We start from the raw sequence: 20,801 nt of genomic DNA, 5'->3' as shown, positions 1-20,801 counted from the left end.
TTCCTCCTCGATGCGAGACTCTTCTCTCGATGCGGTGCAATGCGACAGCTATGATGGCTGCGATGGCGACACGCTTCTTCGGCGTTGCGAGACACTTCCGAAATGATGCGAGACGCTTCCGCTCGATGCGATGCTGCAGCGGCGACACTCTCTGCGAGATGCGACGGCAACAGCTCCGACGGCGGCACTCTTCTCTTCCTTGCGTCGCGCTTCCAGCTCCTTGCGACACGCAGTCCCTCAGAAGGCCCAACAACAGCAGCAGGCACTTCCAAAAGACTCTGGGGAGCTGGGGGTGAAGTCCACTGGTCCTGGGACTTCGTTCAGGGGACAATCTCAGTTCAAGCCCTTGGAGATCTTTTTAAAGCACAAGTTGAAGCAAAGTCTTTAGTAGTCTTTTTCCTCTCCTTCAGCAGCAAGGCAACCACTGCAGGCCAATCCCCCAGGTCAGGGACAGTTACTCCTCCTACAGCTTTCCCAGTTCCTTCTCCTCTGGCAGAGGTTCTTCTTGTTTCGGCAGGATCTAATTTCTTGGGAGCAGGGTCCCAATACTTATACCCCTAATTCCTTTGTTCCTCTGGGGTTGAGGGGCCTTTGCCCAGTCCAAACCAGTTCTTGAGCACTCTGTTGACATGACTCTGCCTTTCTATTCAGGGTGCAGGGCAGAGACATCAGCCGCTCTCCAGGAGGTGGAGCCAGCATTGTGGTAGCAGAGCACAACCCTATTCAGAGCCCAGGTGTACTCCTCCCACCCATCTGACTGCCAATCTTCCTATTCACCACCAGGCTGCCTAGCCCTGCCCCTCTGGGTTTCCCCAGCCCTGTCACTCACACAACCAGACAGGCAGATACACATCATAGCAGAGGCGGGCTGAAATGGTCAAGCAAGCAAATACCAACTTTCTAAAAGTGGTATTTGCAAACACAGAATATTAAAATAAACTTTACTAAAAGATGTATTTTATTATCCTGAGTTCAGGCATACTAAACTCGAAATTCTACCATGTTCCCTGGGTCTGTTAGGATCATAGGATGTAACAATTCTAACAGCCCATTCTGGCCTATGGAGAACAGGTAGCCTTACAATAGTGAAAAACGAAAATGGCTGTAATTCACTATTAGGACATGCCACACACATCAGGGCTTGTCCTACCTTATGCTTACAATGCACCCTGCCCTTGGGCCTACCATAGGGGTGACTGATATGAAGTTAAGGGAAGGTTTAGGGACTGGCAAGTGTGTGCACTTACCCAGTCAGCATGACAGTACCAGACTGCACGCAGGCTCTGCAATGGCAGACCTTAGATACATTTTACCAGGCCGCTTCTGTGGGTGGCACAACCAGTGCTGCAAGCCCACCAGCAGCATTTGTCTTTACAAGCCCTGGCACTCCTGGTGCACTTTACTGGGGTCTGACAGTAAACCAAATAAGCCAATCATGGAATCCAAAGAACATATACATTTTAAATAGGGAGCACTTGCACTGTGGCACTGGCTGGCAGTGGCACAGTGCTCTGAGCAGCTAACACCAGCAAAACACATGAGGCACAGCGACAAAAAGTGGAAGGTAGACTCACGCCAAGGTGCCAGGTCTAAAACCTTTTATAAGCCATATTTTGGGTTGTGTATGTTGGATTTTTGTAGTTTTGGTCTTGTTTGATTTAGATAAAGATACTTTATTTTTTCTAAAATGCTGAGGTGTCCATTTGTAGTGTCTTTACTGTGATACTGTGTGTTTGGGTACAAATACTTTACACATTGCCTTTGAGATAGGCCTGACTGCTCATACCAAGCTACCGACGGGGTGAGCAGGGGCTGTCTTGAGTGTGTAACTCCCTTGTCCCGACTAGAAGAAAGGGTCCCTACTTGGACAGGGTGCATACCACATACAACTGTCAACTTGAGAACCCCAGTTCTAACAGACCTCCTTGTTCAAGTGACTAAATAAATGATGTAGAAAAAGGGCGAGTTTGAAGACTATTCTAAATGCTCAGTTTGTGATTTTATTTCCTTAGTACTACCTATAGGAACATTAGTATTGTGCACACTATTTGTGCACAGCTTTCTCATCTATCAACTCAGGATTTGGTATAACAGGCAGGTATATTATCCCATCAGAATAATAATGGATTTATTTTCCTGGTCAGCATAACTCAATGGAACCCTTGACATGTCACTAGATTCCAGAATTGCCCCAATAATTTTAATGGAATCCGTAGAGCAGCTAAAGTTAATGGTGTTGCCTTCTAAGTTAACTTACTGTTTCCATCAATGTTCATTACCTCCTGGGGTCTTTGAGGCTCATTGTTGCCTGGAGAAATTGAGACATATTACAATCTGAGCATATCGATATTCATTACGCGCTGTGGACCAGCATATGTGTAATAATGTATGATATGTGTCGGGGGTGTGCGGACATTCAATATCAGTGCAGTCACCATACAAAAATTGACTGTTGCCAAACCAGTGCTTGTTTTTATTGCAGGTCCTGACCCCTAAATGGACTGGGTTGCAATCAGAAACAAGCATTTGCAATGCAAAAGGTCTCAGAGCTATTGAGGTTGTAAATTTCAGTGTCTTTTACCCATGGTTTGAAGTGGAGTGGATGTATCTGGTGTGGAGTGGAATTTTGTGGGTTGTGTTGGAATTTTTGTGGAATTTTGTGTGATGAAATTGTGTGGTATGGAGTGGATTTGTGCAGTGAAATTATGTGGCAATGTGTGCAGTGCAATTATGTGAATAGTAATGATGTGGTATTGAGTGTACTGGTATTATGTGGAGTGGGATTGTGTGTAATGGAGTGTAATTATGTGGAATGGTATTTTATGTTGTGGAGTGCTATGTAGTGGAGTATAAATATGCGGTGTGCTGTTGAATTTCGGGGCATGTTGTGGAAGTCTGTGGTGTGGATTGGATGTATGTGGTGTGTTGTGTAATTGTATTGTTGAGTTAAATTATGTGGTTTGTTGTTAATTATGTGGTGTGGAATGGAAATGTGAAGAGTTGAATTGTGTGGCATGAAAGTGTGTGCAGGCAAACAAAATATGAACTAAAACGCACTCCTCTGTTCGGACACCTTGCTCATAGGCATGCCCAATGGAAGGCTATCAGCTTCCCAACTTTTGAGGCCTACCACAGGACTGTCCTCTAGGCAAAATTGCATGCAAGTGGTACTCTGATAAGTGCATTAGGGAAAGACGGGCCATTCTGATTATGCTTTTCAGCACACGCACTCATAAAGTCAATTTTGTTCATTTTACTGAGACTCGTCGTAGTTTCACAGAAAGGTTTTATTTTTTAGAATTAGCCTCTTACTTTAAAGTGAACATATTTGACAACAGGGCATTTATTTTTTTTAAATCATCACAGACAGATAAGAAACATTGATCTCGACCGTGTGCTCTCTTCTTTTCAAGTAACTCCAACAATTCTAATATTTTTATATATTTAAGTCTCTCATAAAAACAAAGTCACTTTTACTTTGTCATCTCTGCCATTAAAAGCCTCCTTCCGAAAGATAGAGGTCATTGAAATATACTGTATGGCGCTCAAGATTAGTTGTGTTATAAGCAGAAAATTAACATTTTGTTTGGAATTCGTATTTGATTACAACAGTGGTGGTTCCTCCGCAATGGTGGAGGAGCGTTGCCCCACTGCCTGGCACAGAGCCAGCAAATGAAAAACAAATGAAGTTCAAGCATTGTTTTATTTTTCGTTTCCAGGCTCTGAGCCAGTTTGTGCAGGGAAGGGTGGGGCATGTGAGGGGGGAGGAGGAGTGCTTGTGCACTCCCTACATGCACATATGTGTTTGGCCGGCCATCTCAGTCTGACCAAAATACACATGCACACTTGGTTTACTTTTCTCCAGACTGGCTGCATTCACCAGCCGGGCTGAAGAAGCCTCACAGACTCCATGACCTGAGCTGAGTGTCTTTCCAGCCACTCAGGCCAATCCCTGCACTTCCCCCATTCCCCCCTCACTCCCCCCATCTGCCCTACCACCCTTTGTTAGTGGCGGCCGTCACTGGTGTACCAACACACTTGAAAACGACGTTGAAACTTACCAGGCAAAAAACAAACTTCTGCTGAGGAGACGCAGCAAGTTCTCAGGGAGCTGTTGGAAGAGACAGGCAGGACTCTTGATCACAATGCGGTACAGAGGCAGGGAGTGCCTGGGAGAGGTGGGATAGAAGGGTAAGTCGAGTGGCATGGGCACAGTGTGCCATGCAGAATACAAGTGGATTGCTTGAGGGGTACCCATGAAAGCTCGGCACCCAGGGGTCTGTCAGCAGCCCGGTGTCCGAGCCACAGCGGTACATTCGCAGGGCAGGCAGCTGGTGAGATAGCGGAACACGCTGACCTCAATGACACCTCCATCCTGGCTCCGGATAAATGCCACACTTCAGCCCCCGGTTGGTGGGCATGGACTGCAATCCTGACCCCACATCTGTGTTGCGTATGTGTATGCATATGCACACTGTACATGCCATTAGTTGGTAAACCTCATCCTCTGGCCGTAGGTTTAAGGTATATAAGATGTGCAAGGGCATTAGTTGGTAAACCTCAGCCCCTTGACGCCATAGGTTTAAGGTATACGAGATGTGCAAGGACATTATCTGCACATTTAAATCAGCGGACATGACCAGTGTTGCATGGGTGCATGCAGCCATGCATACACACATACACAGATTTAAGGTGTAGGACATACGTGTGGGCATAGCATGAAAACTTGACCCCGTGGCCATGCCGGTGCTGCATGTGAGCAGGCATATGCATATGGTACAGGCCGCTAGTCGGCTCACCTAAGCCCCTGGCTGCCACAGGTTATGGGTATATGAGGTGAGAAAGGGCATTTGCTGCACATCTGACTCTGCGGCCATCGCTGCACAACTGCATACACACACAGTATATCGAGCTAGGTGGTACATTCGAGTTTGCAACTTTCACAGGTTGAGGTTTAGTTTCACCATGTGCGCATTGGCTTCAGCTGCACTCAAAGCCTCCTGTGCTCGGGTTGCACACTTGAGCCCATGGCTACCAAACTCATCAGACATCTGTACAAAAGTGCACAATAGACTGGAACATTTAATGTCTACATGCACTCCCTGGTCGACACTGTGCTGAAACATGGGGTGAAACTGGTGTCATATGCAGATGACACTCAGTTGATTGTAACATTGGAGCAAAAGGGAGCAGGAACGGCATCTGATTTCAAGGTCTGCTTGAGTGATCTTGCTAACTGGATGAAACTCAGCTGCTTGCTGCTGAATGCGGGAAAGACGGAGGTGATGGTAGTGGGTAAGCAGCCCCTCATATGGTCACACTTGTGGTGACCGGAGGAGCTGGGACCTAATCCGACTCCCAAGGCTAAGGTCAAGAATTTTGGAGTCTGGTTCAACAACACCCTATCTTACTCAGAGCAGATACCGGCTGTGGCCAGGGCCTGCTTTAGCATCCTGAAAATGTTGCGGAAAATCCTGGACCTATTACCACTAGATGCCAAAAGAACCATTGTACAGGCGCTTGATACGTCCCATCTGGATTACTGCAACATCCTTTATCTAGGGGTGATCGAAAGAAATCTGAACATTCTGCAGAAGGTTCAGAATGCTGCGGCCCATCTGATACTGAATATCCCGAGGCGGACATCGGTGGGGAATGCCTTGTGGGAATTACATTGGCTCCCCATACAGGCTAGAGTCACCTTTAAGGCTTTGTGTTTTTGCCACAGGCTCCTTAACGAGAAGGGGCCAAGATATGTGTGCCCCCTACTTACTGCCTATAGACCTGCTCGGAATTTGAGGTCGCTGGGCATGGCGCAAGTGACCGTGCCTAAGGTTCATACGGTACGGTCTGAGGTAATTCCTTCAGCCTTCTCATTGCGGCTAAGGCCTGGAATGACCTACCTGTGGAACTGAGGACTTGTCCTTCTGAGACAATGTTTCGGAAAAAATTGAAAACCTGACTGTTTCAATCTCCCTCTGGGGGCCGTTGGCAGACCTTCTGGCATCTTGGGCCTGGAGGCTAAGGGAGAGGGGTGTGCTCGGGCCAGTGGCTGTGGTTTACGATATCCTAGCGCGGGGACACTCCGTTAGGAGTAATCAAGCACTCTATAAGCTTAATATTAATAATAATAAGAAGAAGAATAATAACATCGCACTTGGCTGCAAACTTCTCAAAAAGTAATAGTATATGTCTGTTTACCACCTCTTTTCGTGCACACGACAAATATGCACTCTTCCAACCATATCGTTTCCATGAAGCGTGTATTTGTGCGCAAGTGGTCTGCACAGCTTTGATATTGGTATGCAATAACGACCCTCTCCTGAGTCAGCGAGACAGGCAGAAACAGCAGAGCACAGAACAGAGGAGGATGCCAAGAGACCAAAGCAACTGAGTGCCTATCTGACAATGCAGGTGAACTGCGAACAGAGATTTGGAGAAAGAGGACCCAGAAAGAGCCTGAATAGCGTGACGTGTGCCTGATGTTAAAATGGCCCATGTCTGGCAGAAGCCTTGCTGATGTGCAGAGATAAATGTGCAGTTGTGTAATTCTCTCTTCTGTGATGGGGAAGGCAGAATGTGCAAGCATTTAATAAGGGGAAAGGTGGGGTGACACGAGGCCCATGTGGTGAGTAAACAGGAGCCAAATGAGCCTGCCCATGCTCAAGGGGCTGAGAAAGAACCGCATAGCCAGCACTAACACAACTGTGCCATTAAGAGGAGGTGGAGGGAGGAATACTGTATTAACATGTAAGCAGCTATGGCGCAGAAGCTGAACACAGGCAAACAGTAACAGAGCAGGAAACCAAGAAAAACAATAGTCCCCCAAAGAACAGATAAACAACCATAGAGTAATGATACAGTACTTAGTCCCTGCTCTGTGGGAGGAACGGAAGAGAAAAGGGAGGGGCAAAGAGGCAGGACTCACCACTAGCAAGAAAGGATTTTTAAAGGATACTGAAACAAACAAATGAAAAGCAGTTGGTGGAGTTTAAGCCCACACAGAAGTGTATATACAAGAGGTTGAAAGCTCAACCTAAAATGTGGAATGCTGTAAGGGACATTAGGTAAAACACCCAATTTGTGAACTGATGCCACCTCCTTTCGGGTGCCAGTATGTGATGGATATTTGACGTTACAACACATGCCATTATATCGCATGCCGTTGCAATGCCAAACTTTACCCCGACTTTCTGTCGGAAGAGCGCTGGAAGTTGGAATAAATTAATTTTCTATTCCAGCTCCAGTGTGAGCAACAGTAGGGAAGGTGTTGGAGTTAAATCCAAAACCTTCTACCCACTGCTGCACAACCTTTTCCGTTGCAATGGCATTCAATGTAGCTGCATGCGTTGTAACGGTTGCGTTGTAAAGGCTGCTTCCCGTATGTGATCAGTGGTTGCAACCTTAGTTTCAGGCACAAACCATTATTAAAATCTCTTGCAATTCATTAGGAATAGCTGAGAAAAAACTGTCTCAGGATGATGATGTGGTCCTATAATAAGAATAGAAAGCGGTTATGATTCCAACTATACTGTCTTCCCCTATACTGGCAATGTAACTTGATAATTTTTTTTAAGTATCTAAGGTTTGGGGTAATTTTAAGAAGCACGGATGCACTTTATATTTTAAGCATTAAGATCATATTTGAACCAAACATGGGTTACTGTATGCTTAACTTCTTTTAAGGGTCTGTTTAAAAACCAGAGAGGGGGCTCAAATATTTTCTGTATGGATGGGTTTACTAATATGTATGGTGAATAACAACGAAATGTAATGTTCATATTCGGTTATGAACAAAATACCTTTTTATGACATTTTATGTATTTGTAACAGCTATAAAGATTTGTTAACACCTCCTCATTATTTTTAAGTAATGTAAGAAGTTGCCTTGTTTTATGAACTGTGTTTTATTGTAATGATTTTAATTGGACAATAAAGAATATATGACATTAGGAAAGCGAATGCCCATTTGATGCTTCTTTTTCCTAATGATTCATATAGGGTCACAAAGTGACATTTCAAAACACTAAGGCATTTGCAAATCACAATTTGCCTTTGATACATTGGGACTTTGGTCACATAGCATTTGATTGTCGAATGGCAAGCTTTGCAGCCACAAATTCCATTAGTGCACCAGGCCCCAAGCGTCCGTACAGCTCCACATTCAGGCAGTATTTGTCTGTGGTCTTTGTCTTACTTCCAGGGCAGGTTGGCGGCAGAGCTCTTGGGCAGTCTTGGTTCTTCAAGTCATTCTCCATGCGGAACCTGCAGCAGCTGGGCCTTTTGCAGGTGTTCCAGTGATGGAGGCAGCTACTTTCCCCACACAGAAATACCGCTCTGCATCTACCACAGGTCACAGCAACAAGGTGTGCCAGGAGTCCATGCTTGTGCCCACCATGGGCAGACTAACCACTGAAAAAGGTTCGGCTCCTGGCAGTGCATTTGCCCAAAGCTGAAGTCAAGAGCCTGGTCAATGTCCAGATGTTGTACAAGGTTCTGTGCCCAGTATGTATGGTGCTTTGGAGGTACAGGAGTGCTGCATGCATGAACCAAGTTGTTGCCTTTTTCAAAATTAAAGTTTTTCTCCCAATAGGAAAAGAGTTTCGGTCTCCCTTCGTCTTTTGTGAAGTCTGGTTTTAGTGAGTTTATCGTCTGTTAAGTTTGTATTGGTCAATTTGTCAACGTGGAGTCTCCCCAGACAGAGCCTAACTGAAGGCGGTCATTGCCAATAAACAGGCAGCAACACAAACCGAGGGGGGAGGTCTGGGTTTCATTGTAGTGTGCGAAACCTACTCTAAACAAAGTGATGGTAACGACATAGCAGATGATGGTGACTCACAGTTTTGTTTTCTATATATGAGCCCATGCAGCTTGTGCTCAGTATATTTTATTCTAATAACACTGAAAAAATAATTGTTATACTATTTATAGCTGTTTAGATAAGCAAACAAAAAAACTGGAGAAAAAAAATGACTAGATTCTGACAGGAAGTTTCTAAGTACACAAGCAGAGTGGCATGGACTGTGAGCGAATCAGCATCAAGTGCTGTCATGCACACGCTTAGGGCGAAAAAAGCAAACACAAAGAGATGTGGGCGGGGACATGGGCGTAGGAAGTGTGGGGGACGCGGGGGATATATCCCCCCAGATTTTGGAGTGGGGGGGGACACGGGGGACAAGGGTGGGGGGGACGAGGGGACAAAGGAATTTCCCCTCTCCCTTCTGTTATCGCAGGGTTTTTTTTAATTTATTTATTTAATGCGTTTTTATATAGCGCGGACTTTACCCGAAGGTGTCAGAGCGCTTCACAATAGGAGCAGTAATGATACACAAGGAGAAAAATTACAAGTGAGCATGTTACAAAATCAAAAGTTACGTTCCATGAGGCAATAGTGGCATTTGTGCAAGCATCAGGAGCAAATAAAATACAAGAGGGAGCAAACGATACGTTACAAAAGGAAAAAAAGTGACGTCATTAGCACGCGAAAGCGCTACCTAATGGCCCTGCACTTGACCAGCCTGGAGTCAGAGGCCACCCGCCCTCTGCCTTTTGTTATGCTGCAGGAAGGCTCATCCGTTCTGGGAAGGGCAGAGAACGGAGAAAAAATAAACGCTGTCTCTTTTCCTTCATGGCAAGGACCGTGTCCACTACTCCTGATCTGCCTCTGGCGGCTGCCCTCTCTCTTTATTCCTCCATCTCCTTCTGTCTCTGTCTCGCTCCTGCTTATGTGCTGATTTCAAGAGGCAGCTCTTAGGGTACTCTCTCTTGCCTCTCCTTTTCTTTATTTGTTCCCCTGTGAAATTGATCCAAAAAAGGCTGAACACTTTGGCTGTAAATGTCCTCATTTTCTGACCGTTTTCTATTGAAAAGAAAAACCTCGGAATGGAGAGAAAAAATAGTTAAATACCTAAATAAAGCAATACAGAGTGGACAGCAGACAGGCCAGACTGTTATTTACACCCACACACATTAGCGCCACTTTACAGAGTTTGCCAGTGAAAGTGCTACTTTCTTTTTATCTTCTTTCTTTGAACAACATTGTTTTCCCAGGGTGGGTAATTGCGCCATTCCTAAAGGGACTGCAATACCTGGTTGATGGGTAGAGTGGAAACGTTAAATATGATAGTTTTCAACTTTTTAATTATTTTAGCTTATAAAATGCGGCTCTGTGTTTGGGGATTTGGTCTTTTTTAAACCAAACTGCATACATTTTGAAAGGATATAAGCAATGGACATTGAAAGGGGTCCCTTCCTGGTCCTGTAGCCATGTCTTGAACTTTTCAGGCAAAATCACTTACTGATTTCTGAATAATGAGTTTAAAACCGTTAAGGTAACCATGTTGTTTTCTGATTACAGTTCACATGCTTTGCTTATTCTTGCATTCCCTATGAGTGTTTGCTTTTTCCAGGGTGTTATTCATTTTTTTCAGGCATCATTTTACTGTTGTCTAGTGCATAATTTGAGTTGTGCTGAAGGCAGTGCGAGTTTCTCTCAGTGGGGCAGTATGGTGTTCAGTGTGGGAGAGAATGTGGCACTCTGGCCAGAGCTGCTGAATTTGGAACTGGAGAACCATGTTCAGACCTTCATGACCAGTTCACCATACCACACTCCTGACAGAGCTTATTCCGATGCTACACCTTAGAAGGCCCGATAGACCTTAGAAGCCCAGGTGTCTTAGCACCCGCAGGTGGACCTGTCCGCCACAATCCATACTGCAGTTCACTTCCAGTCTTACGGGCAGGCATATGAAGAAGCACATCCTAGATCGACAGTGAATCTGTCACTGAGGTCACAAGACCCTTGAGGCCAGTCCACCTCACCCATTGGTACCTCCATTGGCCTTTTTCCAGCACTAGCAATGCAACTTGCCAGGGGTTGGCAATGTAGGATTTGCATGCACACCAAACTTAGGGGGTGATTATAATGGCAGTGGGACCGCCACATCACCCCGTCACCTGCTGCAATGTAAAAGATAGGCACTGCGAACACCGTAGTGGCAGTCGCATTGTAATGCCTATCGTGGGGCCTCCACGTTGAAGGCCAGCAGTCCCATTCCCCGATTCGATGGTGGTGGTACTGAAGTCCGCCTGCCATCGTAGTCAGCCCCTAAGTTTGCATTTTATGAATATGATTCAGCGGGAAATAAATTGATGTTTGCAATTTAATTGACTTTGTTTGGCCTCTTATCTATGAGATTTCCCTGTTGAATGTGCCTTTACATTATACATTTTCGGTTGTATGAATTGATTGCATACTACACTCTCCTACAGGTATTAATTTGAGTGTCATTAGGAGTGTCTGGGACCAATTGTTTTCTTAGGAATTGTTTTCTTTACTAACCTTTGCAAAGGGCCCTAAACTTCACAGCAACACAAGTCACATTTCTTTTAGTAATTTGGGATCCGTTTGAGCTACAAAATTGTTTTGGAGGAAATCGTTAGATTATGCAGCAGATGATGTATTATGTGGCAAATATGATACAGCCATAGTTAAGTGGAAAACATTTTTCCACTTAATTTTGCCCCAACATTGTAGTTGGTCAATTTGTAAGTTCCCCAAACCCAAAAGTCGAGTTTGGGCACAATTTGCATTTTAAAAGCAGCCCTATAACACAGGGCTACTTTTAAACTGACCTCAGGCTTCAGCAGTGCACACATGCAAGCGCAGAAACTGCTGCTGGCCTCTAAACTGCCATGCCTTATTATATTCTAGGGACTTAAAAGTAGTTCTAACCCCCCTGCCCTATTATGTACTAGGGCCTTATAGGAGAGGTCATGCCAATCATAGGGGTACCCTAACCCATAGTGCACCCTAGTGTATGTAGGTGTTTTCACTGTATTTGTAAGTGCCTCTTTCAGAATAGCACTGGCTGTTTAGGCAGAGGCCAGGGTCAGTCAGTCAGTCAGGTACCACCAGTACCAGTCAGCAAAAAGTTGGGGAGTGCCCAGGGCGGCTTTGCAACACTAGAGAAACACAAACTCAGAATGTAAAACATAACACCATGGTTGGGGGGTTCTCTTCAATAATCAGAATGGATTTCTATCCTATGAACCCATTTTCCAACATTAGGATAGGGAAAGACTGGGGAAAAATCAAAACGTTCTAATCTATACATTGAAGTTTTTATGCAGCTCTTTGATGACGGTTAATAGCTCACTGTTCAATGTTAGGATTTTAACTTATAAACTTCAAATACCAAAAGAATATCTCAGACAAAAGCAGTAACTCACTGACCTTTTGAATTAAAAATTTCACTAGACAAGCCTTCGATCTCTCTCAAAAAAAGAACATTAATCACCAAAGTTATCTTCACATTTTTATTGTTGCCTGAAAATTGCTGGAGATCAGGAATGCAGCAGCAGGTGCTTTTCAAACCATAATGCACTTGCAAACACGACACCCCCACCCTAAGTCAGCGGCCTTTGTTTGCTTTGTGCATTAAGATGCAAGATTCATATATATGTTTTTTTTAACCCCTTGAGTGCCCCGCCCTTTCCCCGCCCTGTGCCGGCCCTTTCATTAGCGGGCGGGGTTCATGACGAGATAGTCTCGTCATGGGCACAGCGCAACCGCGGCCCATGACGAGACCATCTCGTCATGGGCACTCAAGAGGTTAAACATTTGGTCTCATTACTATATGAATGTAAATAACAATAAAGCATACATGCAAACTGTGACTACATGCCTGCTTTTCTCAATATTTCACTCCGAAAGTATGCAATTGTATTAGTTTAACGGGCGGTGATTTGTATAGGGTCACTGGAAAGTGCACAAGGTTGTCCCTGTCCCCCCCAGAATTGTAGTGTCTCCTACGCCCCTGGGCGGGGAGCTGAAACTTTTCAGACACTCACCCACAGATCTGGGTTGAATCCATCATCGTTCTTTAGCTCACTTCGCCACTCCAGTTCCGACACAAGCTGTCAAAATGTTCACTACAATGACCTGGGAGGAGAGCGCTGTCAGGGCTAGTGGACATTCTGACACTGCCATTTTCTTGCTGGGCTGCAGGCTCAGGGACTGGTTTCAGAGCAGGATGGGCTGTCTGCATCCACGTATGCCCCCAAGATTGAATCCAGTTGTAGCCTTCTGCAGTGTAGGGTTGGTTTGAACATTTTTTGCAGGTCTGAATCTGGTTTCCAGGCCAGCCCGCCAGGCTGTAGGAACATTCACTCCCTTTCGGGGTTTACTTCGTGTTAATACTTGTCAGCAGGTCCTTCACCTGCTGACAAGCAGCACAGAAAATGTGCCACACCTTCTGTGGACTCAGGTTCACAACAGAAGAAACACAGGGAAGCCCAGAAAAGCACAAATGGGTCAGGCCAGCACAGTTCATTTTTGAGACAGGAGAAAAGACAAACATCTCCACTTTACCAACGTGCCTACAGATTAATGTACTGAGAATGGGTACCACCAGCCCACTAAAAGCATTTAAAACCATCATCAAAAAGGTGCATACTATGTTTGTTGAATGCCTTGGTTCCTTGGTTTTCCAAGTGAGGTCTCCATAGTGAGTGGCCCAGTGGCAGTGTTCTGCTGCTGGGTCCTCGCAAAAAAATAGTAAGAATAGTAATTAAGTCAGGGAAAGGGAAGTCAGCAAGGAAATCGTGTGCTCCCATGGAGTGCGGAAAGGGAGTGAAAAAATAGTCCCCTCAAAGCAGTGAAAGGATACAAGTCAACCGAAGATGATTTTAGAAGCTATGCTGCAGTGGCGCTACAAAATCAAAGAGATGGAAGAAAGCAATTAAGAAGGAGCAGGGAACTGAGACAGAAAAGAAAGCCATGCAATCATACAATGGGTCCTTGACAACACACAGCTAAAGCTGTTTGTATGCGAGGACTAAGAATTAAAGATGTGAATTAAAAATAGCAAAGCGTTAATGTGTATATCAATGAAAAGTTAACTATAGCTTTTAGTATACCACTTAGAAGAACACACATTGCAAACAAAATCAGGCAGCCTCTAACAGCAATTTTACTAACTACAGCAGGATATTAAATGCACATAAGACAACAGATGCATAAGGGAGGCTAGTTTTTAGGTCTCGCCTTGCTATCGCGCAAGCGATCGCAAAGCGAGACTATTGTAAAAGGGCATTTCAAAGTGCTCCCAAAAAGCGGATTGCATTGCTAGCACGCGCACAATCACGCGCTTGGTGCCGCCATGCACTCCGCTTTTTGGGAGCACTTCAAAGGGTCCGCTCCCCCGCCTGGAATGCGCTCCCCCGCCCCACCAAGCGCGCGCGCGCCACGCTCCGCCGGGCTTGTTTGTTTTCCTTTCACTGCCGTGTCACTTTCAGTGAAAGCCCCTCCCACTCCCTCCTCGTCAGCTTCATGTTTTTTTTCAGCGCCGGGCTTGTCTTGTTAATTATAATGTTGGTATGCGCTGTACTTAACATACCTCCTGACGAGATCCCTGGCAGGGGTGTAATATCGTTTCACAAGCCCCGTCACCACACACTGCACGCATGTACATGTAGCACAGAAATCCTGGGTGCTATAATTACACCCTGAAGTCAAAATCCTTGCTTTATATCGATTTTACGAGTGGACGATCCCGTCCCACCTGGTGCAAACTCTGGGCGCAGCCAGTCTTTTGTGTGGGACAGGCCGTTCAGCGTTACTTGTATCTTGGAGTGTGCCAGATGTTTACTACCAGATTTAAGTTTTATGGACATCACCAATATTGGCCTTTTCATAGATCAGGTTTTTCCCAAATGTACAACTTGAACACAGCAATCCGCCACAAACAAACAATATTTCCAGGAAAGTGTGCTACTTTCTCGCGAGTTCCCTTTAAAAATGCTTTCCTTCCCATTATCAAATCCGGTGAGTGTTAATGATCTTTTCATATCGGAACAAATTAAAAGGCCCAGCATTTTAAATGTTAACATAATAACCCACAAGCAGAGATCTTCGCAGATTAGGGTCCTTAAGCGCAGCATTGGCGAAAATTACTGAAAATCTGCGAGGGAACATTTCTTTTCACATTGACGTTTTACTCTAGGGCAATCCCCATACACGCACGTATGCACGCACACACGCACCATTCTCTGTTCTTGATCACAGAGCAGTCTTTGGGACTTGTCAAATTAAAGTGGTATTTATCGTGCGCCGCCTGCTGTGTTTTTCTGAGTGATTACACCCCTGTGCGTGTGGATTACCCATACTTTAGAATCCTCGTGAGCGGCAGGAGTAAACAGCTGCGGAATCACTGCCCCCTGCTGACTCACGGCATGCAATCCTACCCAGACCCTCGTATACCACACATGCGCACAGAACATCCTTTCGAGTGGATGACAGTGTAGGCCACCCAACTAAAAATACTGCTCCACTGCATCCTGTGGGTTACAGTATTCTGACACTACTAAAATCTTTTGTGTTACTGGGGTCTCAGAGGGCAGACCACCTCTCACAGCTGTTAGTGTACTGTTTCACCTCCGTGCTTTCACCAGGATGTCACTCCGCCTCACCCCCCCCTCCCAGAAGACTCTTTCACCAGGATGTCACTCCGCCTCACACACCCCCCTCCCAGAATAAACCTCTTGTAAACACCCTGCGCTCGTCTTCTAGCTTCCATGTATTTCCCAAACTGCAGCCCCACCGCCATACATCCCTCCCCGGCCAAGATCCCATCTCTATTGCATCTACCTATGGGTCGATTAGCACTGTCTGAGCACAGCCTTTACACACTATCTTCCCGCACAGTGCTACCCTCTTCAGGCACTCTCCAAACACACGTACATCCTGCACACTCTGAATGCATGCCTTGTCCTTCCAAACAGTAACTCCTACACTGTTGACCACTGCACACCACTGCTGGGGCTAGCTGCACTGTGCCGACCCATGCATTCATTTTCACCCTGCAGTGACTTCCCAGCCGGTGACCCCCAATGCGTGCACTCGCATTGCACACATTCTCAGCCTGCAGTGACTTCCCAGCCAGTGACCCCCATGCATGCACTCACCCTGCACACACTCTCCTTGCAGAGACCTCCTAGCCAGTGATCCCCGATGTGTGCACTTACACTACACACATTCTCTGCCTGCAGTGACTTCCTAGCCAGTGACCCTTATGCACGCACTCACCCTGCACACACTTTCCTTGCGGTGACTTCCTAGCTAGTGACCCCCATGCATGTGCTTACCCAGAACACACACTCCCTGTAGTGAGCTCCTAGCCAGAGACCTCCATGCATGCACTAACCCTGCACACATACTCTGCCTGCAGTGACTTCCTGGTCCGTGACCCCCATGCATGCACTCACTATGCACGCACTCTCCCTGCAGTGACTTCCTAGCTGGTGAACCCCACGCAACCCCTGCAAACACTCTGCCTGCAGTGATTACCCAGCTAGTGACCCCCATGCACACATTCGCGCGCACCCTGCATACACACTCCCTGCAGTGACTTTCTAGCTGTGAACCCATGCACACATTCACCTGCCACACACTTTCCTTGCAATAACTTACCAGTTGGTGACCCCCATGTACGCACTCACACTGCACACACTTTCCTAGCAGTGACTTTGTAGTCGGCGATCCCCATGCATGCGCTCACTTTGCACACACTCTCTGCAGTGACTTCCTAGCTGTGAACCCATGCACGCACTCATCAGGCACACACTTTCCGTGCAATGACTTCTACCTGCACTCACTGTCCCCTCACAATCACACTGCTCACACCTTCACCGAGCAGCCCCCCACTGCTGCACACAGCCCGCCAGCAGACAGTCATTACACGCACTGGCTCACCCTCTCCTTGCTTCCTCATCACCTGCACAGATGCAACCTTCACACAGTGATTCCATACACTCACTATCACCCGTGCACACATCCACTCTCCCCACAGTGCATGCCCTATTCACACCTCAGCCACACACGTGTGCACACAGTCCCGGTAGACAGGGACTTCCCCCATACAAACTCACTCCTTTCAAGATCTCACTGTGACGGCTCACTACCAGACGCGCACCTCTGATCACTCCCCGAGTTACACCTTCAACCAGTCGCGCGCTGCCCGGCCTCCCTCCGTGGGGCATCCAATCTCACACCCGAGGAGCGCCCGTTTACACACTTATCACACTATCAGCTCCATCCTTTTGTTGTTATTAGCCGCTGCCATGGCACTCCTCACTCTGGTAATGCCCCCATCCTCACCCTTTTCAATGCCCTCGATGAAGTCTGCAGCGATCCCCTCGTGCACAGCTCCCAGGCACACGTCAGTGCCCTTCTCACACCAGCACTGTCCCCTCTCCCCCCTTGCAGGGCACCCCGTGCCCCCTGCAGCCCCTGTCCCTGAACCCCTTGGTACCCTTCTCACCCCTGAATTACCGCTTGTCTACTACAGTGCTCTTTCGCTCCCTCTTCAGCACATCTGTTACCCCCACCAGGCCCTCTCTCACTCGAGCAGTGCATCTTTCACACCACCTGGACTTCTTTCTCACCTCTAGCAGAGCCCCTCTCACCCTTAGTAGCGCCCCTCTCATCCCCAGCAGCGCCACTCTCATCCCCAGCAGCGCCTCTCACAGCGTCCTCTTACCCCTCGCAGCGCCCATCACACCCTTAGCAGCACCCCACTCAAGCTTTGGCAACACTTTTTCAGTCTGACACATATTGGAATGCATATAAATGCCCTAGATTTGCTTTTGACTCGGAACAACATTGCTTTTAAAGTCTGGCCTCAAGGACAAAGCACCTTTGGTGCTATTTTTTTGTCACCATGTCACTACATAACACACTAGTTTTCTTTGTACTGGCGTTTTCTGATGTGAACCAAGTTGTTCTCAAATATAAAGCGCTAGATTACTGCTTGCCACAAAAGCATGATGTAAAAATACCATATGTAAAGTATGATATATTGTTATGTGTGCTCAACGCAGTTAATCATTAGACTGGAATTAGCTTTAATGGGAGCAGCCACAGCTGCTCTCTGGGATGATTTTGGTATCTTATGCATGCTGCGGGTCCACCTCTTGGGCTATTGGCCTTAGCTGAATGGACAAACCTGATGAGACAATACCTGTCAATATGGTTATCTTGGCGCATGGCCAATGACGAATAATGCAAAACCTGATGGGGCAGTATGATGCTTGCATTTTCAAAATTATGTACATCGAAGCCATCGCTGTTGCATATTTATCTTATGCAACTAACAACCATTGACACAGCCAATAGTCCTGGCCTGTAGTAGATGTAATGTTACTTGTTGTATATGGATGGAATAACGAAGCAGCAAAAATACCGGTGGGGCTGTTCAGCAGTGACTTCCTGCTGAACAGGGAGAACAAGTTCACTCAGGCCATCATACCTGCCAACTTGAACAACCTGCATCGGCAAAAGGCAATAGGTTTCGCCTATATGAAATCAATTGGGTTTGGCAATTTTTTTTTTCTTACATGATGCTTAGCAGTTGAGCTTCTGTGAAACATGGCTTAATGTAAAAAAAAAAAGGGCTATGATGCGCGCACCATGACTGCGTTATAGTGCTTTTTTTTTTACCATAAGCTATGTTGCGCTGCAGCTCTCGTGCTGTATAATATGTAAAACAATTGACAGAGCCAATAGATTTTGTAAAGGCGTAACCTGCTGGCTTTGCCAGTGCTTGTTGTCGGTGGTTGGAAGGGGGCAAGTATGTCTTGAGCAGCCTGGTCAGGACGCGGCTGCAGCTCATTTAAAATAAGCATTTGCTTTGCAACAGGTCTCCCATTACTGAAAGTTTGAGTTATTGGTGTTGCATTATTATTTGCAACGCCAATAGCTCAAATCTTCATTAATGCGAGACCTATTGCATTGCAAATGCTTGTTGTCTGAAGCTTCAGGGAATGCTACAGCATATTCTCCAGAATGATTCGGCAAAATGAGTGGAATTAACCTTTAATCAATTATAATGATTAATGCACATGGTTTCAACAGATATTTAGCATTTACACTGAAAAGCAAATATGTGCAGTGTTTTATTGCTAAAGTAATTTACAGTGCACGAAAGTGGCGCAAATATATCCGTTCACAGTGAAGCATTTTATAAATGTACCCCATCACCGCAAAGCGTTCCTACGCAAAAAAGCATCTGTGCTGGTAGTTGGTGAAAAATGTATTTTTGAACTGGTCGATGATGCATAGTCAATGCAAAAGAAATGCACAGGACAGTACAATCATCCAGCAAAAAGTAAAGTACAGAAATTCAAATTTGACATTTTCAGCTTTTTTTACTTTTGTTCCCTTCCGAATGTTTCAGTGGCAGTCCTGTTTGATGGAATAAAGGAACTTTCATGGTGATTGTAGTGATAATGTGACACCTGGTATTCGAGGTTATTTTTTGTGAAAAGCAGACGAAAGAAAACAAACAGAAAGAACCTGGCTGGTGACCTCCTGACAGACGCATTATGGGAGTTGAAGTCTCTATTTGCATCAATAGTGCATAAGGCTCAGTTACTAGGGCACATGGGTGTTGTGAGGAGATCACTGCATCCCAATTAGTGCCTGCATTTTTTTTTTTACTGTAAATCCAGGGAATGTGGACCAAATGTAATTGCTTCTTTCAGGGCCGGCTGCACTGTTACGAAGCCATAGATGTAGGTCACACAATATCTTGGCCGAAATTACTCCCTGTACGCGTTAAATAAGGGACAGCATGGATGCACCGGACACAACAATGCTCTTTCATACGGGAGGGGCTCAAGTCTCTACGCAAGCAGAAAGCGCAGAGCTACATCATGCTTCACTCCTGTGGGTTTCGCAATGTTTGAAACACCGGGCGCTAAAACACAACTTCGTCTAAAATTGTGTTACACAGTCAAACCACTCACCGTTCACAGGGAAGGAGTCCTTCGCACAGCTCGTTTGCTATGGAAACGGCTAGCCTCCTGCATCCGAAGTGATTGCATTGATGCTGGGTGCTCGAACAATGATGAATGCTGGCAAGTGTTCAGCGGGTGCTGAGGAGCGGGAGGCGGAGCCAGGGCGATTACCGCTGCACGAGGGCGTGAGTCGCCGAAGGAAACCTTGCACGCGGTAAACGTGTCTTTGGCGACAGAGATGTGACAGATCTCACTGTGCTCGCCTCGCTCACAGGAAAGCCAAATGTAAAGCAGCTGGAATCATTATGCAAACTATAGATGCACTGCAGCAAGGGTGCTATGAATTCCATTTACGAACAAGGAGGGTTCTGGTTTAGTAGGTCCCTGACTCTCCAGCCCCGGTACCACTTCACCTGATGCGCTGTTGATGGTTCCCCTCTTGTTTTTTGCACACGGCTCAGTGCAACATAAATGTGACTCATTACACTGACAATCAGGGCTTTTAGTGGACTGAAAATACTGGAGGGGGTGGGCTCTGTGAAAGGAGCGGGGCCTCTTTAATTATGGACGTGGCTTAAACACATACACTACAATTCATACATGGTGCCACCCGACCCACACATTTGCATAGAATCGCAACTGACATGTGTGACCATTGCTCTGTACGTTTTGGAGAGAGGCCAAGGATGGGATGAGCATGCATTCTAAAGTCAATACCTTTTTGGCTCGGACAGGCACTGAGAGAAACTTGCACTGCCTTCAGCCAAAAACTCAATTGTTGCCATTTATAAACACCTGGATGCGATTCAAATCCAATTATGCACTAGACAAGAGTAATATGCTGCCTGAAAATAAAGCAACACAACGCCCTGTAAAAAGCAAACACTCATAGTGAATGCAAGGTTAAGTAAACCATGTGAAATGTAAGCAGGAACGACATGGATTACCTTAACGTGTTTTTACAGTCATTGTTCAGAAATTGGTCAGTGTTTTTGCTCGAAAAG

General features: G+C 46.1%; 1 protein-coding gene across 1 annotated transcript in view; it reads right to left on the bottom strand.

Moving 5' to 3' along the window:
• The window catches only part of SPDL1 (spindle apparatus coiled-coil protein 1), a 210,153-nt gene extending 190,095 nt beyond the window's left edge, over positions 1-20,058 (bottom strand). Inside the window, exon 1 of the mRNA XM_085617851.1 lies at positions 19,807-20,058. The gene's annotated coding sequence lies outside the window, so the exon portion shown is untranslated. The remainder of the gene's footprint in view (positions 1-19,806) is intronic.
• Between the last annotated feature and the right edge of the window lie 743 nt (positions 20,059-20,801).

This window comes from Triturus cristatus, chromosome 7 (genome assembly GCF_964204655.1).
Source record: "Triturus cristatus chromosome 7, aTriCri1.1, whole genome shotgun sequence".
Lineage (NCBI taxonomy): Eukaryota > Metazoa > Chordata > Amphibia > Caudata > Salamandridae > Triturus > Triturus cristatus.
The sequence above is the reverse complement of the archived record's forward strand: the minus strand, read 5'-3'. Positions and strand labels throughout refer to the sequence as shown.